The sequence below is a fragment of the Rousettus aegyptiacus genome, unplaced genomic scaffold (assembly GCF_014176215.1).
Source record: "Rousettus aegyptiacus isolate mRouAeg1 unplaced genomic scaffold, mRouAeg1.p scaffold_m13_p_3, whole genome shotgun sequence".
NCBI classification, from domain to species: Eukaryota; Metazoa; Chordata; class Mammalia; order Chiroptera; family Pteropodidae; genus Rousettus; species Rousettus aegyptiacus.
Window position 1 is genome coordinate 31,278,454 of NW_023416306.1, and position 12,963 is coordinate 31,291,416.

The following is a 12,963-nucleotide window of genomic DNA, read 5'->3' on the forward strand; positions in this document are numbered from 1 at the left end:
TAATCTTTTCACGCAGAAGGGACCAAGGAATGCAGAATTCGACCCCACATTTAATTAGACGGAAGCCGCGCGGCCCCCCAGCCCTGTGCAGGTCCTTTTTGAAGCCCTCTCCGTGCTGCGGGTACCGCGGCAAGCCGTTGGCGTTTTCCCGCGCAGCAGGCGGGGCGGAGCGCGAGCCCGGGAATGTGGTTGTGGAAACCCACCCCCTCGCCTGGACTACATACATCTCGCAACAGGAACCATGCTCAGGCACCTGGCAGGCGGCACCCACAGGAATTAGTCTCAGATGCTAACCCTGTCCACTTGCCGTCTGGGCCTTCCATCGGCACTAAGTTTAGATGCACCGCCCAGGAACCCACGAGGGAAAGGTTGCGCTGGTGGATGCCTTTGCTGTGCAGCAAGTTAGGAATCGCAGTCTCCTCGCGCAACGTTTGTTGCCTTGAGTGGTTGGACCACATCACGTGATGCGAGCAAGGCTGCGGTCGGGAAGCGACTTGTGGTGTCTTGTGAGGTCATCACAGCGCGACAACGAGCTGCAGTTGTGGACATCCTGGATGCAGTGGGTAGTACTTTCCTGATAACTCCGAGTAGGAGAAATCCCGTAAAATCTTTATTTGCCCTATACCGTGCGTCGGCACTGCAGGCCTCGCAGGATGTGTGGTAGGAGTGGCTAGAAGAAGCGACGCGCTCAGTAGGCGAGCGGGTGAGCCTCGCACGAGCAACGCGTGCTGACTCCTCCTTCGCCCGTGACGTAGAGGTCACGTGACGGGCCGGGCCGTCTCTGCCGCCGCCGCCGCTTTGTAAGAGGCACATTGGCAGGTAACGAGCGGCGGCGGCGGCTGCGGGTCCCGAGTCCAGCGAGAACAGCAGCGGTAATTGGCACCCTCTCTCTAGCCTTCTTGTTCCAGGGCCCTGGCCGCTGCGGTTTGCGCTTTCTAGTCCTGGGTTCCGCTCTTCTTTTCCCCAACCCCCTTCATACTGCCCTGGTGCTCACTCGTGAGGACCGGGCCGAGCTTTTCTCGCCGGCTTTATGCGTCCTCAGTATGCTCATATGCTCAGGCCCGGGCGCCCTCATTCCTCCCGCGTGCGGGTTGCCCTGTGCTTTTTGCCTACTCCAGTTCTAGTCGGCCCGGCCCCACCTAGCCCCAGGGGGCGCCATCCCTTCCCCCGTTCGGGTTTCTGCCCTGGAGGGTGTGGCTTTCTCTCCTACCTCGGTCCCTTCCTGCCTGTCCGCTGGAGCTCCCGCGCCGCACTGACGCTCCCCATCCTGACCGTCTTTCCGTTTTCACGCCTGTCGCTCGCTAGTCCTGGGACCAGAGCTTTCAAAACCCAAGTTCTGCGCTCTCCAGCCTTTTCCGTCTTACCCGGAGGCATAGTTCAACTCTACTTCTTTTTATTCTGGAAGGTTTTGGTGTCAGATTCTTGGGACTCAGTTTTCTCCTTAGTCCCGCTTCTTGCTGTCTGGTTGTGTCATAGTTATTTTCTTCAGTGTAGGTTTAAGAGCGCTTTGTAAACTCAAGTGCTTGCTATTGCAATAAATACTCAAAATGTTTTTTCATTAGTGCATTACTTCTCGGTTTTCTTTGCCTCTGCATCACTCTCACTTGTCTTACCCACTTTTCTTTTTGGGTTTTCAAACTAATTAATTGCCCAGGCATCTCAAGTGCCACCACTCTGGTCTCATATCCTGGTTCTCTCTAGGAGTTGATCCCATCATCATTCCTGTTATTTCCTGTTTGACATAATCCTGTTTTACTATTACCTCCTTGGTTATTTTTCTATTTGTATTCAAGATATATGGTTTCCCAATATTTAGGCTTACTTTCTTCAGCGCCTTTGTGTCCTAACAATTGAGAGAGCTTTTTAAGGTCTCCATTAGGTATCCAAAGATAATCTTTTATTTTAAGGTCACATAATTAACTGTTTGGATGAACCCAGTTCTTTAATATTTCTTTTCCATTATGATAGTACTTTTTAAACCAAGAGATATGCGAGTAATTAGTATGTTCCTCATTTTTCGCCGTGAAATGTGCGTTCTTTTTGGTGTCAGATTTTCTAACAAAGGTGGAAGGAAGATGGACATAATACCTAAACTTTCCTGTATACTAGGCATTGAATGTTTAGATTGGGATGGTGCCCTTCTGTCTCAAGAAAGGGAATACATCCCACTCTCTTCAGATGATAGCGTCTTCTGTACACCAACATCTCTTACAGACTTGCAAAACCTCTTGGCTAGGGCTATCCTCCCATTGCTTTGAGAGTTTTATCATTAGGCAGAAATGATTAGTTTCCCACACTACTCTTCTGCTCACCTCCAGTGAGTTCCTTCTGATTTTTCCTCCTTATGGCTAGTTCACATGTGTGATGAAATTTCTCCCCACCCATCCTGCTTGTTTTCCACTCTTGATTTCCTCTTTTTTTGCTTCCTTCTTGCCTCCAACCCTCAATAATTAAGAAATGGTTCAGAGAAGGGAAGTTTTTGTTATGATTGAAATATGGCTGGAAATGATGGCATGGGAACGAGGCCATGGGACAGGGTTGTGGTGATTGCCTCCCCTGTCTGTTTCCTGCTGCTCTGGTTTCCTTTGGCCTCTCTCTTTAAATGTGGGCTGGACCAACAGTAGTCACATGGAGGAGCTGCCTTTAGAGCAAGACTGGAACAATAACACCTCTGCTTCCCTTTCCTGATAACTAACTGGTGTAGTCTGTGCAGTGTTCACCAGGAGTATCTCATGGTATTAGCCCCAGTGACTTTTACTGTTTGGGAAGAAATAGTAGGAGAACATGGAGAATAGGTTTATGTAAGTATGTGCTTGTGTCTTGATGGGAAATGTGTGATATTTCTACTCCCTTAAGTATAAACTACATGTAGAAAGTATAAACCAGTTTTGGAAATTCAAACTGGTCTGAAGTGAAGCCTTCACTTTGTGTTAGTCTTAAATTGTTGATTCCCCAGTCTTTTTTTTTTTTTTTTTTAAATGTCGACTTATTGTAAGATTTTATTTTTGTTATAAGACACTTTTTTTTTTGGTGTTTTTTTTTTTTTTTTTTTTTTGGTCAAAGTGCATTATGAAGGATTAATGCCTCAAGAGAAGCAGTCTGGATGTATTCACAGACTGAAGACCCTCTGCTCTTTATTTCTCTTTGAGGTAACCTGTGGGTCAGCAAATATCAGCTCTTACTTGTTAATTTGAGTAAATGGAGTGTCCTTTAAAAGTTAAGTGTTATGGCACCTGGGCTGTTGATTGATGAGGTGGTGAATTGCTGATATATTTTCCCACACAAAAAAAAGTGGAGATATAAAGGGAGACAAAAAGGGGAAGACTTAAATAGAGACTATCACCATGTAAGCCTGTGGTAGGTTTTGAAATAATTCTGAACTATCAAGTATTTAGGAATTGAATCCTTTTTTTTTCTTTCTTTTTTTAAGTCCAAGAACCAAATTAGTATGAGTTTCAATTTTCAGATAACTCATTTTCATACTGGAGTTATGAACTAAATTAAATTGGAACCCAGTTAACTATGTGGAATTAATTTAAGAAATTAGGCTTGGATTGAGTAGGTATTTCATTTAAGACTAGGCAGTGTACTCTTAAAAGTTGTAAGAAATGTGGTGCTTGTAGTTCTCCATTTGGAATGCTAAAAGTAATAGAACACATATTTGATTGGGTCTAAAACTTTTAAAAGTTTTGTTATGAGAATATTTTCAAAGATTTATAGAGGAGAGAGTTTCATTTGGATTTAGACCTGTTGGTATAACTTTGTTTTTTGCTATTACAGTGTTCAAGTCAGTCCTAGATAACATAACTGTGAAGACTTTTGGAAGCTCCAAGTTGCTTGTTAATGTCTTTCTCCCTCTCTGCCTTCTTTAATTCTCTCCACTCCCTCTCTCCTTTTTGTTTTTCTCTTATTTCTCTTTCTCTTGTTTTCTCTCCATTCTCTTTTTCTGCCTCCTTTGTCTCTTCACCTCATACAAAAAGACTCTCAACACTTACTCATTCTCAACTAAAGAGGCTATAGCTCTTATTCTACTTGCCACTATAACATGCTGCATCCCAAGCAAGCAGATGAAAACTTAAAATATCTTTGCAACCACATGAGCTTGGGCAGGGTGTATATAGTGCTATCTGTTTTGTGTGTGTCTACCTGGCTGGAATGCGTGGTCGTTGAAGGATGGGATTTTTCATTTGATAACAGTGTTTGGCATTGTCAAATCATTAAATGAGAATAAGTGGGCTTTAAAAATGCAAGTTTAGCTGAAATGGGGTCTAGAAAAAGAATGACTGGCTTTTAGTTTGATTGATGAGCCTAACTTTTAAATGTTTTTGAGACTAAACCAAGTGCCCCTTCACCCTCATTCCTGCCTTTTTTCTCAAATTAATTTACAAATTTTTAATTTAGAGTAGGTTTTTGGGTCAGGCTGGTTGGCACTATTTTACCTAAGAAAATACTTTTGAGAAAACTTGAAAAAATTTAAAAAAGTAAAAATACCTTATGGTTTAACATTTTAGTATAAATCTTTTTATATAAAATACTTTTTTAAAAGTCAGAGAAAAAGGTGTATGAGATATAAAAACACATGCAGAGTTTTCAAAAACAATAATAAAATGATCGACCAAGATATAAAACATTACTATCTAAAAGCCCCCTGTGTATGCCATCTCTTAAGGTACTCCTTTCCCTCTTACCCAGAGGTAACCATTACCCTACATTTTGGGTTTATTATTTTTTAGAATAATTTTAACTCCATATATGTATATATCCATAAACAATATATAGTTTATTATTGCCTATTTTAAATCTTGATCTAAATGGAATGTTACGATTCTTCTGATACTTTGTTCACTCTTACGTATTTTAGGTTCATCCGCGGTTGATTCTTAACAGCACTCAATCATTTTCAGTAGTACAGTATTCCATTGTAAGGATGTACCACATCTTATTCTATTGTGATGGAGGTTTATCTCATTTCTAGTTTGTGTTTACAAATTACATTTGTCCACTTGTGAACATTTGCATGCCCCCTAAACAAACAAATTGATTTCTCAAGACTATATAACTGGGAGGGGAATTTTGGGCTGTGTATGAGTTATGTATAGCTTTACTAGGTAATCCCAAACTGTTTTCCATGGTGTCATACAGTCATTCTTAATTAGGCTTCTCATCTGAACGCACAGAACACTAGACCATTGAGTGACTATTTTCTCAATTCTCCTGAGGACATTACATAACTAGTATTATTATAGGAGTCTAGGAAAGTTTAATTCGTATATATAATGGGTACCTTAGACTAGGGGTCCCCAGCCCCTGGGCTGTGGACAGGTAGCGGTCCGTGGCCTGTTAGGACCCAAGCCGCACAACTGGAGGTGAGCGGTGGGCCAGCAAGTGAAGAAGCTTCATCTATTTGCAGCTGCTCCACAGCACTAGCACCACCGCCTCAGCTCTACCTCAGGTCATCAGGCTTTATATTCTCATAGGAGCACCAGTTCCTGGTGCCAAAAAGGTTGGGAACTGCTGCCTTAGACACTGAAACTTAATTTTCAAGACTGAATACTTAAAGAGTTCCACATCCTTGCCAACATTTGGTATTGCTTTAATTTTAAGTTTCAGTTGATTGTAGTAGAATGTTTGATATATCTTTTATGAACATTACGGGTGGATTTTGCTTTGTTAAAACAACCTGCCAGCTTCTCTTTTAATTGGAGCATGGAGACCATTCACATTTATTGTAATTGTGGATATTTTGGATATATTTCTGCCATCATAATCTTCTTGCCTGGTCCTTATTGTTTTTCTATCCTTATTGCAGTTTTGATTCTGTTTTGTTTGGTTTCCTACAACATTTTAAGATTTTTCAAATCTGTAAACATTGAAAGAGTATGATGAACATGTGTGTACCTTGAAGAATCACTTAACATTTCTCCATATTGAATTTTTTCCCCTCTTTAATTCCTTTCCCCTTCCCCACTCCCCTTCATCCCTGGCCTAGGAATGTTGTCTCTCCTTAAGAACTGGATCTCTGAAGGCGGGGCGTCTCTTCCCATGCACTACCAGCATGCACCCGGGGCCTGGCGCACCCGCGATATGGTCTGTGGCTCCACCTGGGGTGCAAACCCAGGACCTTCTGCATGTAAAGCAGACGTGCTAACCACTACACTGTGGAGCCACCCCCTGCATATTGAATTTTTTCTCTCTATACTACACACATTCATTTAATGCTAAATGATTTGAAAGTAAAGTGCAAACATCTTGACACGCCTAAATATTTTCTTAGCAAGTATCTCTTTACAATAAAGAGCTTCTCTTACAAATAACCACAATAACATTATCCCAGGAAAATGAATAATTAATAGTATAGTATATATAATGTATAATATCAGTTTAATATCTAAGTCCACATTCAGATTTTCTCAATTGTGTACAAATGTCTTTTTAGCCTCTTTTCCTGTCCAGTCAGGGCTTCTGATTCCTACTACTTATATGTTGACTGAAATACAGTACTGAATGATAATCCATTTCTTAAATGATTTTCTCAGATGTAATTGACAGATCATCTGATAAGCAAGATATAACTACTGCAGTTACTTAGTTCAAATAATTCTTGCCAGTGTTGAATAAATTGTAATTATTGTAGGATAAGTGTAACTTTCTTGGCCTGTTGGAAAGACTAAAAATAAAAATGTTCTATGTATCCAGTTACTCCTATGCAGACCTCAGGTTTTGAAACACTGATGAAAAGTTCTTTTGATGTGTGAGAATGAAAAAAACTTTAGTATATTCTCATGGCATTTTATTTTTGTGAAATGCTCAGAATGTTTAATCCAGATTAGACCTGAGTGATAGTTTTTTTCTCTTTCTTTTTTTTGGTCATTGACATATGCCACAATATAGGTGTTCACTTTAACAAAGATTTGTTCTTGCTACTTGTTAGCAACTGTTAGGTGTTAGGAATAGAGATGAATAATGCACTGTTCCTGTTCTCTAGGTGCTTACATTCTAGTGGGAAGACAGACACAGACATGGTGCAGTTAGGAGTCAGGATGCTGTTGGAAATGACAGGAAAGCACTGTCAGTTGAGTCTGGATATTGGGCAAGGCTTCCTTGAATGGGTGGGAGACTGAGTCTTACATTCCTGTGTTCCTCCTATAGGATCAACTATTGCCAAATTCCTCAACTTATATATGTATATTTTTCGGTTAAAACACTTTGAATTTGCTGCTGTTGTAATTACTGTGTTATTGTATCTTTTGTTTGGCCTTGACTGGTAGTTTATTTGTAGCAGCTAGTAAAAAAGGAAGTTACTCTCTTAATGTAAGTTAGTCACATTGAACATTTTCTTTGGGTCAATTTTTTATATTAACTGATGGAATATTTCAAATTTTTTTTTTAATCAAGGTCCCATATTGTTTTTGAAATTTCCTAGTATAATATCGATTACTTGATGAACTACTTCTTTGAATTGCTGAAGACCAGAAAGCCTTTGAAAATTCTTAGTTTTGGTACTTCAGTTTATTTTGTACCTTTTAAATTCCTTGTGATTGAGAGTACGAAGGCAACGATGGAAAAATATCCATGTACGTTACAGAACAAACCAGGTGTTAGTTATAGGAACAAAAACCTTGTTAGTTAAAATAGGCCATTTGCTATTTTATTGTCACAGGAGAGTTTTCATGTTTTTAAAGACAATTTGAGCTATTCTAATGCTTATCTCACTTCACTGAAAGATCCTACCTATAATGGAATGCAGCTAGCATACCATAAACCAATTTATATACTCTGATAGTCTTAGCCATTGGTGGGACAAAGAAATGACCAGTGGAGTGATAGTTGGCCTGTGGTTATAGGTGAACAGCTTGGTAAATAGTAAAAATAATTGAATCGTACACTTAAAAAGGATGAACTTTATGGTATTCATTAAATACCTTAGTAAAGTTATTTAAATTGTTTGAATAAATAGGCAATATTTTGAAATAAACAGTATCAGCAGGAAAAAAAGTTATCAGTGTACATTAACCTTATAGTTGCTACCAGGATCTAGGGTAAGCATTTGAGATACATTCTTTTGTTTGGTCCTCCTGACAAGCTTGAGAATTAGTAAAGTACTTGGGCAGGGCAACCTAATCTAGTAACTTTGGGAATCTGGTCTCTGTGACTTCCAAGCCTGTGCTCTTAATCACAGTACTGTACTACTTTACCTATCTGAAATACTGCTCTCTGGGAATACAGCCAAGTGCTAGCTGATAAGTCAAACAATGTCCACATTTATGGCACATAAGGCTTTTGCACTAGGTGTGGAATGAGGGATGGCTATGCAGATAGGGCTTTTGAACTTGTGTGCCTGGTTCCACTGGGCCCATTTATATCTGTTGGACCCACTTTACTTAATATGTTGGGGTTTAGTCAGAGATTTGATTGGACTTGATTTTTGTGGTTTAAAAAAGAGGCTGCTCTTGCTTTAATTTTTCATTCTTATTTTACTACCTGTTCTAATCAGCATGGCAAGCTGTTCTCTTAAATCCTCTGCTGGTTTAGGTGCATCCTATGAGGAGGTCAGGCACACAACACTCAAGAGGTGGCAATTGATAGCACACCCTGAGAAGAAAGAGGAAAGCTATAAAATTACACTTAAGAACTCAAGCTGCTGTTAAGTAGGGCTGTTAAGTGACTAAAATGCATAGTTATTGTGGACATCAAGTAGAGCGTAATTGCTTTATACATTGAGGGACAGAAAATGAGAAAATGGAGGATATGTTTAGTATGCTGTTGAGAAAACAGTGGAAAGGCAAAAAAGCAGGTGCAATTTGAGGGAATGGCAGGGCCACTTTGACCAAAGTGTAGGGATCAGAAAGAAAGAAAAGCTTGTGTGCTATCAAGGAGTTGGTTTGTGAACAGAGATTGATGTTAGCAGTATTCTAAAAGATTAAACAGTGCACTTTGGCATCAGTTTCACAATTTATGTAGTTCAGATAGGTAAATAAGGGCATAAACTTTCAGTGAACTAGAAAGGAGGCAGTTGTTGATATAGTAGTTGATAAAGGTGCCTTATAACTGCTGGTTTATATATGTGACAGATTGACATATCAAAACTAGTAATGGACAAGGGCTACCTAACTTATTCCTAGAAGACAAGGAGGAATCTTTTAAGCACAAATAATAACCCTTAATTGAAGATATCTATACTAAGTTGATGGCAGAGAGAATGTAAAGGAAGACATAGGTATAAGGCTTTAAATCCTTTGTGACTTAAATGTATGGGAAGATGTGGTGGCATTAAAAGAATGATTTGTAAGTTTTGAGCTCTGGAACACTTGAAAAATATTATTGGTCACTTGGAAAATTTTGGAAGTTTTCAAGTGAGGTGATTTTGGATGAATTTCATTGTAGGTGTAGATATCAGGAAATCAGATGTGGGCTTAATCTCTGGAGAGACAGATCTCTAAGGGCTTTTGCTTTGAAGTTGGAGATAATGATGCTAGTAGAGCATAAAATTTCTGAGGGAAAAGAATATGCTCAAGAATTGAATAGTTTTATGTTTCAGGGATCGGAGAAGGGTGTGATGCTGCCGAGGATTCGTGAATACAGAACCAGGATGGTACGGTGTGTCTAAGAAGTCAAGGGAAGAAAGTAATGAAATGTGTCAAATGTCAGAGATGGATGAAAGAAAGAGAACAGAAGAAAGATTGGGGAGATTTGCCATTCTCCCAAATTAGAAGGTCAGTGGTGACCTGGGAAGTAGCATTTTTTCTACTATTGGAATGAGGGGCAGTGGAAACCAGACTGAAAGTTAAGGGGAAGTTTAGTGAGGAAATGAAGGCAGCAAGTATATTCTTTTTGAGAAATACATACAGCTTAAATAGTCGTTGCTTACAAGAGAGAATATGCAGTTTCCAAGAGTGCTTGGAAGGTAATTCTTCTAAGCCTTTGTCTTTGAGATTAATTTGGATGTATGTGGAAAATCGTTGAGCAGGTTTTTATACACATACTTGTGAGAAGGAAAAGAATATGGGATATTTTCTCAATAGTAGTGGTAGGAGATTTTCTTATTAAGGAATTTTGTATTTGGTATTTGAGCGAAAACTGGCCTGGTGCATAAGTGACAGGTATGTTAACAAAGTGGATTGAATGACTGTGTTTTGATACATTCTTCAGGTGACTGACATTTTTTAAAGTTGCTTTTGGCATAAGTGAAACAATAATAAGGATGCTATTAGAATAAAACAAATATGCTTAAAAAACCTGCTCAGGACTTATCCTGGACTCATGAGGAAAGTTGAAGAACTGTAATAAAAAACACTGTGGGTCTGAAGTACTTTTAAAAAATTGGTATTTATAGTTTTGGTTTCTAGTAATAGAGATGATATAACTGTCTTGGAATAGCTTAATAATATACTAAGCCCTTATAAATCAGTTGTGAAAATATTTGTGTATTGTAACAGTTAAGAACCAAATGGTTCATACAGAGATGTGAAAAATGAGAACAACTTGAAATATTTTAGGTTATCTGTTTTCAATAAGAATTAAAGATTTGTAAAGTTTTGTCTTTTGTGAAGGATAGTTGGGATTTACTTGCTTTTAGCAGTAATGTCCAATTAACTTTATGAGAGTGGTTAGCAGAGAGGCCACTTTACCTAAAAGCCAAAACAACAAATTAAGGCGAGATAATGGATTAAAATTTAAAAGTGATTATGAATTGAACTAGGTAACATTTTGAGTGGTGTGCATATGGGATATTTCCTGAAGTTCTTTTCATACTTTGGAGATTGGAGATTTTCTTGTGTTGAATATATGGTTCATGGTTTTTCTGTGCTTGAAAATAAGCAAGAGTTAAACTGACATTATGGTTTGGACGTTTTGGCTTAGAGTATCAAGAATCAGATTCTTTTTATTATTTAAAGAATCAGAGATTACTGATCATTGTTTGGTGGTTGTCTAAAAGAAAAGTTTTCCCCAGGAATGGTGAGATAGATAAGCCTATAGTTTGACACCTTCCTTTCTTTTTTTAATTAAAAAATTTTTTTTCAATTATAGTTGACATTCAATATTAGGTTAGTTTTGGGTGTACAGCATAGTGTTTAGATATTTACATAACTTTCGAAGTCATTCCCCAATAAGCCTAGTACCCACCTGGCACTGTACGTAGTTATTACAATATTGTTGACTATATTCCCTACGCTGTAATTCCTTCCCCTTTCTGACTGGGTTTTAGGAAGAGGAAAGAAGCCAAAAGGAGAAGGTGACTTCCCTGCTTTTATTCCCTTTTCTGTGGAGCCCTTGGGACAGAGCAACTAGTGAGAATTTAATCTTGCTCTGATGGATTGGAGCTGAAAGGTGGGGGTAGAATTGGAGTGAGGGTGAGAGGACAGAAAATTATAAATATGTCTTAGTCTTTATCACAGACTAAGATTATTGTTGGCATTAAATCTCTTGTTTCAGTGACTTTGAGACTTGATTCCCTCAAGAGAGTAGGTGTGGACTAATTTAGGTGAATATGGTTGGGGAAGGGCTGAGTTAAACTAGGGTTTAGAGATAAAGAATTTGAGATGGCAACGTTCAGTTGGCACTTTATTTTTTTGAGAAAAAGTAAGATTTATTGAAAGTATATTTTAAAAGGAGATGGCCCAGCTAAGGAAGGCTGCAGCGCTGTGGAATTTAGGAGGTAAAGAGATAAGATAATACTCCCCAAAGGGAAGAGCAGATTTCCAGCCAGGAACGCTGTAGCAATTAAAAAGGAAAAATTAAAAAAATTTTTTCAGTTGACAATTTATTACCACTTTTTGTCAATACATAGGAAATAGGCTCTCTTTTATTTTTCTGGTGTCTGTTATAATGCATGCTGTTATTAGTGGATGCTTGCAGGTAGGTTAGGTTGTCTCAGTCACTCAAGCTAACATGTAAGTCATTCTGTAACCTGCTGAAAAAATCAAAATGTTTGAGGGCTTACTCTGTATAAGGCTTGGGGTAGTAAGGGCCTCCAAAAAAGACAGGGAAGCAGTGATTAAAAACAGTGCAGGTGATTTTAAAATAAATGACAAGGAAAGAACTTGAAAGATTGCATTGTCTTTAGGTTCAGAAATTACTTTTGGAAGGTAGGCATACTATGCTGCCTAGAGGTCATGCAGATATGTAAATGCTGCCGCTTTTGAGAAAGAGACCAAGGATAAAAAAACACTGATATGATGAATTTATTTAGGAAAGCAAGTTCCTAGGTTTGTCCTGGAGTTAGATTCAGACCTATTTCCCACATCACCCATCGCATGGCTACAATAACTGATGCAGAATCAGAAAAAGTTAAATCACGATTATTGTACTGTATTTGCTAAGGAAGAGAAATATGTGTTGCATTTTAGAAGGCATTTATACCAAAAAGGATTGGAACCAAAAACATGTTGGTCCCTAGAGAATTTTATAGTCCCATAATATCTGATTCCTCAGCTAAACATGATAATTGAGGTGCTATAATTATAATGTTACCTTGCTTTTACATAATAGTTTATATGTTAATGTTCAGTGATAAAAATAAAAGCATGATACATCCATTTCTAGCAGATCCGAGTGGTGCAAAAGAAACAGAAGACACTGGAAGGATATTCACTAAATTGTTAACACTTTATTTTAGGGTGGTAGAACTATAGGTGGTGGTTTTATTTTCTTCTTTTTAGTGTTTTTTTTTTTAACATTATATAATGACCACATAACTATTATATGGATAAAATAATAAAGGTGAAATTACACTTTGTGCAGCTTTCTTATCGTTTGAACCACACAGGATCAAAATTTTCATCTAAGGTTCTTTAGGGAAGTGATTCTCAAACTTTAGTGTGCATCAAATCTTGTTAAGCAATTTCTGGGTCAGTAAGTCTGAGAATTTGCATTTGTGACTGGTTCTCAGGTGATACTGATACTACTGGTACAGAGATTATGCTTGAGCTATTGTTCCAGAGTAGAGGTTTGACACTCCAGTTG

The 12,963-nt window shown here is 38.6% G+C and overlaps 1 protein-coding gene across 5 annotated transcripts in view; it reads left to right on the plus strand.

The window, feature by feature from the left end:
• The first annotated feature begins 566 nt into the window (after positions 1-566).
• The window catches only part of UBAP2 (ubiquitin associated protein 2), a 92,188-nt gene continuing 79,791 nt past the window's right edge, over positions 567-12,963 (plus strand). Inside the window, exons 1-2 of one of the 5 annotated variants that reach the window (XM_036239428.1) lie at positions 813-872; positions 9,539-9,713. The gene's annotated coding sequence lies outside the window, so the exon portion shown is untranslated. Of the gene's footprint in view, positions 588-775; positions 873-4,542; positions 9,714-12,963 lie in introns of those variants that run through there. The other 4 variants (XM_036239429.1, XM_036239427.1, XM_036239431.1 and 1 more) reach the window with 4 other exon arrangements.